A 16,558-nucleotide genomic window follows, 5' to 3' on the forward strand; every position below is an offset into this window, starting at 1 on the left:
CGAATAAATTGATACAAAAATGTGTGGAGAATTTTCTCAGTTTTTCTTGTAATTGCAGCTGAGTTCATCCTCTGCCCCTGGTCCAATTTTTTGGGAGCCATTGCAGTAGACGGTTGTGGGAATGGTTGGCATTTTCCGGTTGAACGCCTGGAGTCAAAACAGAATTCATAAACCAAATGGACGTTAACGCCGGCCACGCCCACAGCTGGGTGGGGAGGGGCGGGCGGCTGGGGCGACCGCAGGCTAGCAAACTGTTTGTCTGCGGCTTTGGCGGTTGCTGTTGCTTCAGCAAGGACAACCAAATAGGACAACAACAACGGCTACAACAATGCTGATTACAACAACAACAACAACAACAACGCCGCGAAATTTGGTGCAAAAGGCGCAATTTCTGGGCTGCTTTCGGTGGACAGTGGATTTGCCAGGACATTGGCCTTGCTCCTTTCTTCAACTTTGTGTTCCATTTGGCTGTGCGATAAAATTGTGTGGGCGTGGCCGTGGAGCGTGCAAAATCCGCGCAAAAAGCAAAGACATTGTTATTAGTCGAATTTTTCATATTTCTCGCGTTCAACGTTAAGCCAGTTTTATTTTATGGCCCAAAAGCGAAGCGAAAGCTGGCGGAATGATAGGAATGAGAGAGCATCTATGCCACACGAAGAGACAACAGGCATCGGAGTGCACTGGACGAGATTATCCAGACAGTGAGATTCCCTCCATGGACCGGACTTGATTTGAAGAAAGTGCATTAAAAGAGGAGAAGACTTTTCCTCAAATAAATTTTCAGCATAGAGTAAAAGTGAAAAAAAGCTTAAAAAAAAATAAAATAAAATAAAAAAAAAAAGGAATAAATCCTAGGGTTATATAGACTCTGCTCGTCTTCGTGAATATAAGAAACTATACCTACAAGCCCCAGAGCCACTCTGATATCACGAAATCAATTCAAGAATATTTCTGTAAATTTCATGTTGCCCTCCATTCATTTACAGGGTATTACAGGCCGAGTAGAAGAAGGTGTTCTATGAAATAAATTCTGTAAAGAAAAAATGAGAAATATTTTTGTTTGCTTTTGCTTTACTGTGGCATATTTATGACTATCGAGCATTCGGCAAACACAAGAAACTAACAGAGAGAAAAGGCAAAATAAACAAATACAAAATACAAAATAGAAAATGCGAATAGACGAGAATATAAAGCAACATGGTAGACAACAGGCAGCAACAGACTCGGATAAGGCTTAAATATATTCCACTATTCGAGCTCGAAATTTGTTTCGACTCGAATTTGCAGGAGTCGGATGTGGGGCAGCTGCTCGAGTACTTTAACTTTTTTACTCGCTACGAGTGTTGTTGTTGTTGTTGTTCCTACAATTGCTCTTGTTGTTATTGTTGTTTGAGTGTTGCAGATTTATGTTTTATGACTGTCTGGAATAGAATTTTAGCCAGTTGGCAATACGAAAAATACAAATGGCCAAAAACTGTGGCATGCTTCAGAGCTTATGTTCACGTGAGTGTGTGTGTGTGCATGTGTGTGCGTGTAGGTGCTCGACTGTGCACACATACATTTACATATGTTTGAGATTCAATTGAAAAATGACAAAATTATGAGGCTTTATTTTATATGTACATGCATATACACATACACACACATAAATATATATATACATATGTATATATATGGAATATATATTATAGATTTACAACTTCGAACAAGTTAAGGTCCTTTTATATGAAAGAGTGCCATAAAAGAGCAACATTGACTCCTAGATAAATAATATGTCTAGCAATGCAATAGGCATTATGTGAAGCCCAATGAATATTCAAAACTCTTGTTTACAATTGACAAATGAACAATGGAAGAATATATTCACACACTTGTCAGCTAAGCTCGTGCGTGGATGAATGAAAAGTAAATATGTGTATATGTGTGTGCAAGGACTTACATATGTTAACGGCAATAAAATACAGTTTAAGGCAAGGGAATGTCCAAATATACTCAAGGAAATTTAATGCCTTAGTTATTATCATGTAAAACATGAAATCAGATAAAGACATTATGTGTACAGTAAATATGTTTTTTATAACAAATATTTATAATTCCCGGACCAAAACATAATCTGTAGTGTTGCATAGGGCCCTCCGCAGCTAAAATTCTACTTCTGTTCAATTAATTTAAAATTTAGAGTATATCCAAAATATTTAATATGCTGTAAGTCGTACAATAAAGAATAATAAATATAAATAGAGAAATCAATATAACAGATGTATAAAGATTAAAAAACCTTATACTGCAAAATTTAATTAAAAATAAAAATAATAATAATAAAAAACAGTATTCAAATATTTTACAAAAATGAAATTCTCAATGAAACGCTAAATTCTTTTGCTCAATAATTGGTTATATAAATTTCCTATATACATATATATAAAAAAAAAAAAAACTATAAATGGGAGTACCTTAAATTTAATTTTTATAGCAAATGTAGTTAATTATTTATTTACTTCAATTATTACTTTTATCTATCACATAAAAGTAATATATTATGAACATGTATTAAACCATAAAAAAAGGATTTACTTAGCAAAAAACCTCAATAAATATTTTGATTTTTAGAACCAAATAACTCTTAATAGCAAATCGAGATTTTCTCTCTCCTCTCTATATATGTACATATGTATCTCTGAGTCATTTTCTGTCTCCCTCTCATTGCTATCTCCGTTATCTGTCTCTCTCTCTCTCTATCTCTGTCTTCCAGCAATTTGCTTCGCTCTCTCTTGTTCTGTCTTTCTCCCTCCCTCCGTCTCTTTCTTTCTCATCTATGACACCATCTCTCTCGTAATTTCCATAAATAATTTCCAGCTAAATAGGCAATGCTCTCCTGCTAAAACCGAAGATTCCCCCACGCCAGGCGCCACGCCATTTGCCGAGTAAATATTTATTATTATAAATATCGGGAGCAAGCCACCCAGCCACCGCACTGCATCATCAGAAACTTGCCTCTTGTTGCGCTGTCTGCTGCACTTGCGGCACAAACATGTTGCCTGTAATTGTAGCTGGTGACTGTAACTGTAAACAGTGGCCGCGACGGCCTGCCTTTGTATATGTGTATGTATTGTGTGTGTCTGTGTGTGTATGTGTGTCCTTGCAACATTCAGTTGCTGCTGCAGTTGTTGTGCGCTTGTTTTCACATGAGTGGCGCGTGGCAAGCGCGATAAGTTAAATCAGTTTGCGCCTGCAGCAGCAGCAGCAACAACAACAACAACAACCAAAACATGAGCTACAAATTGTTTAACACAATTCACATGGCTGGGCTGCTCAGCTCCACTCTGCATTGCATTTGCATTCACTTCTATGTATGTCTGCATATCCGCTAAATGTTTTCAGGAATCGACTATGTTTCAAATGCTGATAACAGCAACGCAACTGGCAACTGGCAACTGGCAACTGGCACTGACAGGTGGAGAGGGATCTATGTCCTGTTACGTAGCCACCAAAATATGCAAATGTGATAATAGATAACACCTACTAACCACACGCACACGCACTCGACAAATTTGGAGTATACTGAAGGGATTGCAACTAGATGGCGGGGATAGTCGAGAGCTTAAATAGGTTTACCTTGTAGGCATACATAAATTATATAGATTATTATACTCATTCTTTAAGCATAAGTCAATAAATAATTTTAAAATATTTTTATTAAACTTAACAGTTTATTATCTGCATTAAAGCTAAGTTTTTAAAATAACATTTTATATATTTTTATTTAATTTTAAATACATTGCTTCATATGATATTAACCCATATTATTTCATTTTTATTTAGATGCTTATAAAATATATTTAATATTATTAAGTGGCTGAGCTTACTTACCTTAAGTACAAACCATAGAATTCGAAGCACTTCAATTTCTTTTTTCTTAATAAATTTTTGTTTCGTCGCACTTTACACATAAGCATTGTTTAAACAAACAAAATTTCAATAGCTCTCACTCACAGTCACTTTAAATATCTGTGACATCCCAGCCAGATTTGCGCACATGTCAAAGATTTCTATTTTTTCCTGATGCGAGAAGACACATATCGAAACACGTTCCGACGGCACATAAAAAAAATATATATATATTTCTTTACTCTTCTATATACATATACACCTAAATGCAGCAATGTTTCAAAATATACGCGAAAATCTTGTTCATCGATTTTTTGTGCTTTATATCACATTTCTCTATTTTATCTTTTTTTTTCTCTTTGTCAATTTTGTTTACTTCAATCTGACAGTCGTGAGAGAGTCGTGCGTCTGCGTGACACGAACTTTATGAATTTCATTTATAACAACTATAAATTTTAAATATATTTGCGTAATTTACGTTTTATATTATGTAGACATAAAAAAAAAACAATAAAAAATAATAAAAATAAACATTTATAATGTAATTCAATTAACATTGTCTCTGTGCACACATAATTTAATTAATTGCGACCGCATTGTGAATTGCTCAAAAGTGAAAAACATTAAATTTGAATACAGTAGCGAGCCGTTAATTGAAACTAGTTGATTTTATTGTATATTGTATTCTTCATATTGATCTACTAAATATTTAACACCAGACTTCAACTCTGAAATTTTGAGGTTAAAGTTAAACTACTGAACCTAAGGCAGCTGAGCAGTTAAAGAGCGGAAGCTGGTAAATGGATACCATTGCCAAAGGGTGTCAAACATTTTGGGGGCTCTAGTCGAAGAGCAATTACCTATTTGTGTCACGTGTGTGCCGAGCCTTTAAACCACACACACACACTCTCTCTCTCTCACACACACACACTTTCTACTTACTTATGCACTTAAACAGTGAGTACATCAAAGTCAGCATAGCGCAACGTGAAATGCTTCTGATTAGGAGGCACTGAAGCAGCTGGTTGAGTTTTGTCAAAATATGAGAGAAACGCTCAACACTTTACATTTAAGACTAGAGAAGTGTGCGTGACACGAACTAAGACAGGATAGTAAACTTATTTATTTTTAAAGAAATTGCTCGCTATCCAATAAGATAAAGATCTTTCCTAATCATAATTGTTATCAGAAGAATTTCAAATATTTATTGTATATAATTAGTATATAATAATATGATTGTGAACTAGTTTTCTTTTGTAGGCGTACAAATATTTTTTCAATTAAAATTACATTTCATCATTTATAGTTTTAAACTGCTAAAGTAAAGTTCGAGAGAACAAAACGCATTCCAATTGGACTCAATGCAAGCTCTTATCAGACAAACTCGGCATGAGCCCATCTCTATTGTAACAGCAATCGCCACACATTCCACTCACTTACTCACTCTCACTCTCTCTCTCACACCCACACGCACACCCACACAAAGAGAAACAGAAGCTCGTATGCAGCCTGACGCTGGCAGCTACGTGCCAATTGTGCGGACAGCAACTGGCCTGGGCACAGCAGCCGCCAACCAGCAGACGGCAGCCGACTGCCGGCAGCGCCTAGCCCCTACGCTCCAACGCAGCCATTTGTCTGCTCTGACTGCTCTGTCAGCGTGCCTGGCATTGCCATCCGCCTTCGCTTCGGTTTAGAGTTGCCGGCAACGTCACGAAGTTTAAATCACGTTAAGATTTTCAGCGCGACGGCTAGGCGTGTTAACGCGCTCTCCTCCTCACCCACTGACTGTCTACCTCTCACTCACTCTTGCTTTCGTTAACGCGACGCACGCAACGGCAAAAGCCGCAAGCCACACGGACATGCACAAACATGAATGACATTGTTTTAGAGCGTCGTTCGCTTTGTAGGCAGTGTCTGCTTGATAACATTTAAATGTTTAAGAATACAAGATATGTGAATATATATGTACACTTCTTTAGTTAGCACAATTAATTAACACAAAAATCACTTTAATAAACTTTAACTGTAGATCAGTAAAAATGTTCAGCAACGCGCGCACGATTGCTTTTATTTTTTCGTATTCCGCTTTAACTCAACTTCACACTGCTGTGAGAGAGCAAGACAAACATACCAAATGCCAAAAAATACTAAATTTGGCATTAAATTAAATGGACAATTGTATGTACAAACATATATACTCAGTGTTGCCATCTTTTGAGCGCCAAAATAAGTTAGTTTGTGGATAAAAGTAGGCAATACAGGCTAAAATGTAGAAAAAACGCTAAATAACTGTCTAAATGCAAAATGGAAAAGAAAACATAAGAAAAGTAGCAATTACAATTAAAAAAAATTTTACAACTAATTTTATTTACTCACTGTAATATGTCGTCTATGTAATACCTCTGATTATTTCCGCTAACTCACGATCACACGACTGAGCCCCACCGTGCCTGGGTGAGTGAAGCAAGACTGCAGCTGCTGCCCTTTATATAGGGCACCCACTCGCTCTCAACTGTTGAGCCCCGCGACAGATCAATACTGCTGCATACATACAGGCAACTTGAATGATCTGACGGAGAGGCAGACTGTGAGATAGACTGGGAGACAGACAGAAAGACAGATATACAGACAGACATACGAACAGAAGAGTGTATGTATGTACACACATACATATATGCATGATAAGTCTACTAAATATGCTAAGTAGTTTGTACATTAATATTTAGAATTATTAAATATTAATAAACAGCAGTTTCTTCTGCTCAATAATTCTCTTTATGACCAGTATTTCTGCATAAACCTCACCATACTCTGGTGATCATCTCTCCATCTCTGGTATTTTCTGGCAATTGGCATTCGCGTTTTACCTTTAATTAGCACATTTATTGAACAAAGTGAACCTTTTGAGTAAATTTAAACACATGTACATGCATGTGCATACATATAGCTGTACACATACATACATATACAATGTATGTATGTATGGAAATAATTTAGAATTTCCATGCAGCATGTGCAGGTGTAACCATTTTTTTTACCGTTTCTCTCAGTTAACTGATTCGGTTTCGAGCATGATTGAGACCAGCTTCTGGGCATGTTATGAATCGCCGCTTGTGCTTGCCAAACACACATTTGATTCATTTATCGGTTCCGCATAGCTGCACAGCCCGGGCACCTGCTGTCGATTTTAGCCACTTCAAACTGCAATATCTGCACCAGGAATTCGCCGGAAGCCGGCGCCGAAATCACTTGAAGGCATCCTTGCCAAGCTACAAGCTGGCAGCCAGAAACTGGAATATGTGTATGCATGTATTACGTCCTATATAACGGCGCTCTTCAATATGCCTATGGCGAAAATATTTACGACTTTGCGCCTAAATTCCAATTAAAAATGGATAGCTTTAAGTGTTCGCCGGCCAGTGTGACCGTATTTTTGCTTAGTTTTTTCTTTCGCTTAGTTCAGTTCGGGCTATCGGAGTGTGTGGAGTGGGAAAACAATATTCAAACGATTTGTGTGCATTCGAAAAATGGAAAAGCCGCCAGTGCCATTCCCATTGCCGATCCCATTTGTTGGCCACCTTAACTGTGCCATGTGCTGCCTGGCAATTAGAGTTCTGCACCGGTGGTTGACCACCACATAGACACAAAAACTGCCAATAAAAAAAGTAGTGCAAGAAGAAGAAAATCTATACGTAAAAGCAAGAGAGGAATAGGTAGCAAAGCAGAAAACCGTACAATCAAAATGAAACTGCTGAAACAGCAACGAATCGGACATGGGAGTTGTTGGAATGCCAATGCGAGTTCGAAGCGTTCTTGGCCATTAAAGTGTGGCCAAAGCTACCAAACTACCCAAGTTCCTAAAAATGCATGTTTGTCAATGTGTCCTTCTGATCTATGCATGTGTCCTTCAACTGGAATGTGGCCTCCAGACAGTGCTGCCAGCTTTTCAAAAGCAAGCACACAAACAGATGTCCCTTCTAGAGATGGCAAGCCAAAAAAGCTAAAAATAAAAGAAGAGCTGAAAAAATATAAACATATATTAATATTTATGTATTTTATGTAATTAATTTTTTTTTTTTATTATTTTTATTATTATTTAAATTATATAAAACATGATTTAAGCATTTATGTATTTTTTAATATTATTAATATATGATGATACATGTCATTCTGTAAATGTACAGAATGTGACATCTGTTATTAAAAAATAACTTCTTATTTTCTTTTATATTATTTATTTTTATATTGCATACACAGTTCAATGACTTTAATATATTTCACTCTAAAAATAGCTAGATTTAAGGCCAAATAGGCGAATGTGTTGGAACTGTTTCCAACGGACAGTGCGTGGTTCCTTAACACTGTCTGTGTGTGCATCTGTGTGAGTGTAAGTGTGTATGTATGTATGTATGTTGGTGTGTCGTACTTCATGCATTTCAATCACAAAACACAACACAATTTAAATATGCTGATTGGGTGCGGAAATTTGGTTTGCTCGTCACCAGCAAAAGCTAGGAACAGGAACGGACCGGGAGCGGCTCTTGTTGCCCATGTGAGGGGCGTGTCTGCGGGATGTGGGATGTGGGCTAATGTTTCCCAATGTTTTACAGCGATGTGCCACGCCCACTGAGTGGGGCTGTCGCTGCTGTTGGAGCGTGTCTTTAATTGGCTTTGGCGTTGGCTCTTTTTTTTTTTGGCTTTCCTGCTGCTGCTGCTGCTGCAGCTCGTTGTCCTTGTTCGCTGCAATTGTGTTTTAGCCATAAATTTTGTTTATTGATGAGCTTTATTCAGTAGCAGCAGCAGCACTAGCAGCCATATTCACCGTCGAGCTAACCGCACATGTGACGTTGCCTTAGCTCGAAATAATTAAATTAATTTTCATTTTTCACTTTTTAGTCAAATTTTCGTTGCATGTTGTTGACACACCTTATGGCTTATATAATTGCTTTGCATTCGCTGCCCATTAAACAAAAAAAAAATTTATTGACTAAAAATGTTTGCTAAAATAATATTTTACCAAAACTAGGCGTGAACAATATAACGCATTATCATTGATAAATTAAATAATATCAGAGCACAGAGAGCAGTTCATCATAACAACAGCTGAAAGCTATTATAATTGTTAACAGTCTCTCTATTCATATGCGGAACGCGCATTAACAGGCAGAAACTGAATTTATTGTTATATAAAAAGCGACATTAGAACTAAAGCTCGATTGAAAATGAACTTAAATTGCTAAACTAAAAATAATAAACCAATTTTTATACTATTCCACTTAAAGGTGCTATATTCTATAAAAATTCGTTTAAGATGCTTAAAAATAATTCGAGAATAGCCTCTAAACATTTTATACATTTAAAAGTACAATCATTTATTTAGAAATATTTCATAATCAAAAATTTAAACTGCTAATCGATAGCCATTTAATTATTTTCTATCGATATTCAGGCGAATTGACAAACTCGTTTCGATAAGCCATAACGAGCTGCAATCACAATTTGGTATTTTATGCACTTGGCGAGAGTGGACACACACCATCATATCCCTTCCTCTTGCTCACTCCACCACCTCCTTATCGTTGATTTCCCTGGGCAATCTCTTTAGTCGCATGCCGTGATGGCGCTGCCAATAAACAAACGAGCGTAACGGGTATCTGCTGGCGATGCTGCTGCTGCAGAGGCGTCACCAAGCTAACCTGCTAGCTGTCAAAAGTCGCAGAAACAATTGGAAATGACAACAAATATGAAGCAACACACACAGAAAAGAGCGCTGACACACACACACATACACGCACACACAAACAGCTAAGCCAAAGCAAGCACAACAAACATGCACACACACACCTACAAACAGGCAGTCAAGTAAATCTCCAATTGTGAGCGAAAACTTTCTCAGAAATGGGCAACGAAACTGCTGACAGTTGCATAAACAATAAAGGCTACCTAAAAAAAAGAGAACAACACAAAGAAAGTAAGCGAGCGTGAGGGAGACAGCAAGCGCAGCCAGCGATTGTGGTCATCATCAAAAGGAACGCAGCAACGAAGCTAAGCTGGCGGCGTAAAGGCTAGAGCGAGAGCGGTATAGGGAGTGGGAGCCGGAGAACGAAAAAGCGTGCGAGTCAGAGCGAATTTGGGGGACAAAAAAGAAGGCAAATGTAACAAGAAACTAAAACTTTTTTTTTTTTTTTTTTTTTTGTAAAAATTTTTATATTTTATTAACGAGCTTACTGCTACCATAATGGCAACTTAATCTAGTTCTACATTAAAAATAATAACAAACAGATCTAGACTTAGATTATAAATTTATGTGTTAATTTTTAATATTACTTTAACATTACTATTAGTATTATATTAATTAATTTAATTATGTTATTACTCTTTTGGGCAAGTCCGTTGGGTGGCACTTCTTGAGTCGTCTCTTCCTCGGCTTGGCAGTTAGCCGTCTGGCTAGTACGTTGCTGTGGCTGCCAAGGCGTTCTATATACCTTGCAGAACGTGATTGTAGGACATCTCCCACCTTTGGAACCTCTAGATCCTTTTCGATGTCTCGAGTCCTCATGTACCATGGGGCATCGCAGATTCGCCTCAGGATCTTTGCTTGGGCGACTCTAATTTTTTCCAAGTTTGATTTGGATGCAATGCCGTATATTTCTAGGGCGTATTTCCAGATCGGGCTTAGGATGCTTTTGTATATCGTAGTTTTACTATAAAGCGACAGCTTGTTTTTTGGAGCAAGAAGCCATGCCATTTTTCTGGATTTTGCCATTATTGACTGCCGTACCATGGTTGTATGGGCCTTAAAGTTTAGCTTCCTGTCCAGTAAAACTCCAAGGTACTTGTATGAGCTCTTTTGTGGGATTCTGGAGCCAAGCATGGTGATGCCGCTGCAAGACAAAGTTCGTGTGGTAAACGTGACATTTACGCACTTGCTGGTGTTGATGCCTATGTTCCATTTTCTGGTCCATCCTTCAAAGCTATTTACATACTGCTGCAAGGATTCCGTGGCTATGTTGATGCTAGGACTTCTGGTCAAAACTGCAGTGTCATCTGCGTAGGTTGCTATCAGGACGTGTTCCTCATCTAGTCCAGTAACTACATTTGTGGTTGGCATGTCAGCTGTGTATAGGTTGTATAGCGTGGGTCCAAGCACGCTACCCTGTGGGACACCTGCGCAAACTGAGCGTTTCGAGGACTTTTCTCCACTCACAACGACTCTAAAGTACCTGTCCGTGAGGAAGCTTGAGACAAGCTGGAATAGCTGCGGTGGTAATATGTTCTTCAGTTTAAATCGGAGACCATCGTGCCACACTCTGTCAAAAGCTTGTCGGATGTCCATAAAAACAGCAGCCGCATACATTTTTTGTTCCATAGCGTCGAGGGAGAAGTTGACTACACGATGAAGTTGTTCCGGCGTGCCGTGCCCTTGTCTAAATCCGAACTGCCAATTCGGTATTTTTTGCTTTACAGGCTCGAGCTTTATGATACGATCCAGGATCACTCTCTCTGCCATCTTCCCTAGCGCCGAAAGTAAGCTGATTGGACGGAATCCCTCAACTTCCGTGTGGTTTTTTCCAGGTTTGGGTACCATCGTGATCAACGCCATTTTCCAGCAGGTTGGGAAGTATCTCAGTCTAAGCATGCTGTTGAGTATTAGGACAATAAACAATAACGCTTTTTTGGGCAGTAGTTTTAAAGTTCTATTATCCAGCAAGTCCTCTCCAGGAGATTTTTTGGTTTTCAGTTTTTTGATTTGCTGCACAATCTCTTGGAGAGTGACTGGAGTTGCAGGCAGTGACATCTGAAAGGGCGTCTCCAAACTTAGCTCAACGTCTCTTCTGGTCCTATCAGAAGTGAGATTAAATGGCTTAAATCTTTCCTCTAAGCTGTCTGCAAAGACTTCGGCTTTCTGTTGACTGGAGTAACACCAACCACCCAATGGATTTTTAATTGGCATTTTCGGTATAGCGACCCTTTTAAACCGACTTGTAAGTTTCCAGAGTGTGTAATTGAAAGGTGCATCGGGGCCCGCACTTTCTAGTATTCCATCAATTTTCTTCTGCTTGACTTTTGCAAGGACCTTTTGCAGCCGATTGGATAGCCTTGTGTAGATCTGGTGGACTCGAGTATCCCCAGTTCTTGAGTATTCTCTTCTCACCCTTCTTTTGAGCCTTATAAGCGCGTCAACATGTGGGGGGAGAATATCTCTTCGATGTTGTATTTGCGAGCACTGGGTTACTGGAGTAGCAGAAGATGCAGCTAAGGACACGTTTCTCATGAAGATTGAGATTGCATCTTCAAGATCATCCGGACTATTAATTTCCATATTGAGGTTGGTTTTGCTAGCCAGTTCTGTTTGAAAAACTTTTACACTTGAGCCTCGAGGTAGAATATATTGCCTCTTAGATTTGCTTTGGTGTGCAGAATGCACTGTTGCTATGACAGGCAAATGATCCGAGGAGAGCTCATACCTTATTTCAGCTGCTAGCTTGTTTCTCTCAATCCCATTGGTTATAAAGAAGTCCAGAGCAGAGGGTGTGAGTCGAGTGTTATAAGAGAAGAAAGTTGGCTCACCAGTGGCTAGGATTTCGCACGAACTGTTGGCAATGGCCTCTTGCAAATGCTTCCCTCGAGAACATGACCTGTTGTTACCCCACCAGGGATGCTTCGCATTAAAATCACCACCAACTAAAGAAACTAAAACTAGAACTATTACTAGCTGCACTCACTCACACACACGTGCACACAGATTGCAATGTAGAGCCATAAGCGACATGTGTGTAAGTGAAGAGCGGGGCGTGGCGGGGGCGGCAGCTACTGCTGCTGCTGTTGCTACACTGTTAAAACAACAAACAAGCTGAATTTTGTTTTTTGTCTTTTGTTGTTGCTGTGCTGTTGTTTTTGTTTAGTTTTTTTGTTCACTTTGACGACAATTTCCCTCGCGGCACAGAATGCCAACACCAAATGCGAAAGCGAACTTAACGAAACAACGGGAGTAACATACGAGTCGCAACAAAAATGCAACAGACTATAAAGCGAAAGAGGGAGTAGAGTAGAAGTTGTAGCTGTTGTTGCTGTTGTTGTTGCTTTTCGTATTTGCCGTTCGCCTTTTGCCGCATCACAAAAGCTCGAAATTGATTGTGTAAATAAGAAAACGAAAATGTCGTTAGTTTACGTTTTCCGCTGACAAGCTTTGAAAAGCGCAATAGAAGAATTGGATAAAATGGCAATGAAAAAAGCTGATAAAAAGAGAAAAAAACAAAAAAAAAAAAAAAAAAACAAAGACAGTGGCATGACGAAATTAAAAATGGAATTTGCTCGTTAGTCGCTTGCAGTTTATTGCCACTGACTTTGAAGCGAAGTAGTTTTTTGTTGGCGGCGAAAAATTGATAGCCGAATTGGAGAAATAGAAGAATCAGCAATAGCTGAAATATTGAATGGCCAATAAATACGTATAAGAATCGCAGTTTCGGGATTAATGGCCAAATCCAATAAGCGAGCATACTGCCGCCGGCCAACAACTTCACTTTGAGTCTGTCACGTATTTCTGTCTATGGCGCACTGATATAAATAATTGGGTTTTCTGACAACAATGTGGCTTAGCTCGCTTCAAAAGTCACTCGCAAGTCAAACGGTTATGAAACGGTTAATACCGAAACTTGTTCGTGCACTAGCAAACTGTCTTATAAAATATTAAAAATTGGGGTATATTAAAGTAAGATTTTAATGAAATATTGATAGGGATGCTTATTTTTCTCATTTACAATATTTCTTTATATGAAAAAGAATTTGTTAATTTTAAGCGGTTACTGAAACGGTTACCAATCGGTTAATATGCAATTATCTAATGTAAAATATTTACTTTACATAACATAAATTAAGAAAAAACCTTAGATTTATGGTGGCGCAGTGTGAGGGCTTTGTCAACCGGTTATTCAGCATTGAATCGGTAGCGAATCGGTAGAATCTATTGCACAGGCTATGCATAAATTAATTTAGTGGCTTCTATATAACAGCTTAATTAAGATCTAAACGGTTTTCGACAAGTTATCAGCGTCTATTAACCGGCTGTGAAAAAGGATGCATGGGATATAAAATCGATCGATTTTTCGCATTTATAAATGAAAATCATTTTAAAGCGGGTATAAAAAGGTAAAGTCGCGTAATTTGTAAAACTATGTATTAATTTTTACACAACTATTAAACATGACATTAGACTTAATGTTTTAGTCAACTCTCATTAGCATATTCATTACATATTCATATTCTTTACAAACCGGAATTCTTCATCATTATGTTTAATTTTTATTACCTACAAGCCCCAAATATTACTTTAAGCCAACTAGCCGGCATTTTGGCAAGAGGCACGCAAATATTTGGTCAAACAATTTCCCTAAATTGCGGTGTCGTTCGAGTTATCTTCGATGTTGACATTTCATGGCCAACCAGGGCCCAATGCAGATACACAATGTACACATAGACAACCGCACACACACACACATACAACCTATTGTATATATGTATAAGTGCTTAGCTGACAATCTATCAGAGAATTTCCTTTTGCCGATAAGACGCTACGCCCGTTGTCTACTTTTTGGCGCCATCAAGGATTGGCAATAGTTCAAAGTTGATGCTGGCTTTGCCCTTTTTCCTTCTATTTCATTATTTTTTACTCTCTGCTCTTGGCCGGCTTTTCACTCTATTTTAGCAGACAGCAACTAAATTGAATGAAAGCACATTTTGATTGAAAGGAAATTTACGTTTAACTGAGAGAGACACCAGAGGACTTGAACTTCTTCTTCTATCCTCGAGTCGGCCACGGTCAACAATTCGGTTTGGCTTGGCTGATTTAACGGCCAATCAAGAAGCGTTCCTTGGATGGATGCATCAGTCAATGTTACAAAATTAGTTAAATGCTTTCACACACACACACACAGACGCATAGAAAATTGGAAACTTTTTACGCCAAGTTTTGGTCAACAAGTTGCAAAGTATTTGCCAAATAAGTGAAGCCAAAAGAGAGCGCAATGACCAGACTTTGACTGCATTCCCTTTTAGTCCGACGGCCACATCGGATGGCAAGTTTTTAATAGGCGACTATTTGCCACATTGAAGACGATCCAGAGAAATTGTGAACCATATATAGAGCTGACAGGAATGCATTGATTTGCAAAGATTAGACAAATTTCACATGACAAGCTCCAAAAAGTTTATATCTAAATAATATCAAATCTAGGGCGAAGAAATGCTTGCAATTCTTATTCGATTTCTTTTGGTAATTAAAGAAATATTTGGAGGCAATGGAAAAGCAAAAAAACATTAAATTCAATATTCAATATATAGGTAAACCTTTTTAAACTCTCACCAACTTTTGAAGTTTAATCAGAAAAAAAACGTATACTATTATATACACATATATATACACATATATATATGTATGCATATATGTATATGTATTCACTTTATTTTATTTATTGTAAAGAATTGTTATATAACTGTTTGCTATTATAAGATTGCATGCTTGTTTTGATTACATAGTGCGTAATTAACTGAACTATAGATTAGTTTGCTCAATAACATATTCGCTACATTTAATTTTCTAGTTACATAGTGAATGTTTCATTTCATATTTCAGCATAAATTAGAATTAATTAATAATTATTTTTGTCTTCTTTTTTGTTTTCTTTGTGCCCATTTTTTTACTGAAACCCTCTTGGTTCGAAAGGCTTAGGAATATTTAAAATCTGTTCTACAATAGATTTCGATTAACTGTTTATGTATATATATATATCTGATAATTGTAATATGTATGTAAATTCAAGTAGAGATAATATACTTAAATAGTATTCATATCTTTCATAGCCCTCAGCATACACATACATTATATGTAGCATAGATATATGTATGTATATGTATATACTTTTGACGTAGCGTATTCATAGTTATTATATAAATGTATATATAACTTTAGTTTCATCTTAGGTACTTCTTGACATATACGTAGCACAGTTAAGTATTTTTCAATATAGTTATGAATATATAGAATATATACGTTTTATTTTAAATAAAAGAATAATTGATATCATGGAAAGCACATACACTTGTTTGAGATTTGCTGCTATGTGACTACAGTAGCATCTCTTTCACGAATATTTATAATCTCTATATATAGTTATAAATATATATTTATATGAAACAAATCTTATATTATTAAAGCAAAAAAGGTATTATTTTTGGGCAAACAATCAATTTTTTTTTAAAGTTAAACAAATCTCTGATTTCACATAGAGAAACAAATATTTGGAAAATGGTTTCTAAATTCTTGGTAAAATGGATTTTAATAATTCTGTATAAAAACATGTACAAACAATAACTTCATTTTGAATAAACTACATTAGTATATGGCGAAATTAATAAAATTAAATTTTAAATTATTTTTGTTTGGTTTTTGTATTCGTTTTTATTTTAATTTTTTTTTTTTTTTTAACTTTATTTTTTGTCAGTGTTCCCCTTTAAAACATATCTTAAATAACAAACTAAATAGTATTTAATAAACATTATATAAACCAAGGAAAAATAAACATTTTTGTAAAAAAAAACTCTATAAAAATTAATTTTTTTTTTTTTTTTATAGGAAATAATAGAAATTAGAGAGTAGAGCTTTCAAGCTCCG

This window comes from Drosophila navojoa, chromosome 3 (assembly GCF_054131105.1).
Source record: "Drosophila navojoa isolate 15081-1374.11 chromosome 3, UAZ_NAV_1.0, whole genome shotgun sequence".
NCBI lineage: Eukaryota > Metazoa > Arthropoda > Insecta > Diptera > Drosophilidae > Drosophila > Drosophila navojoa.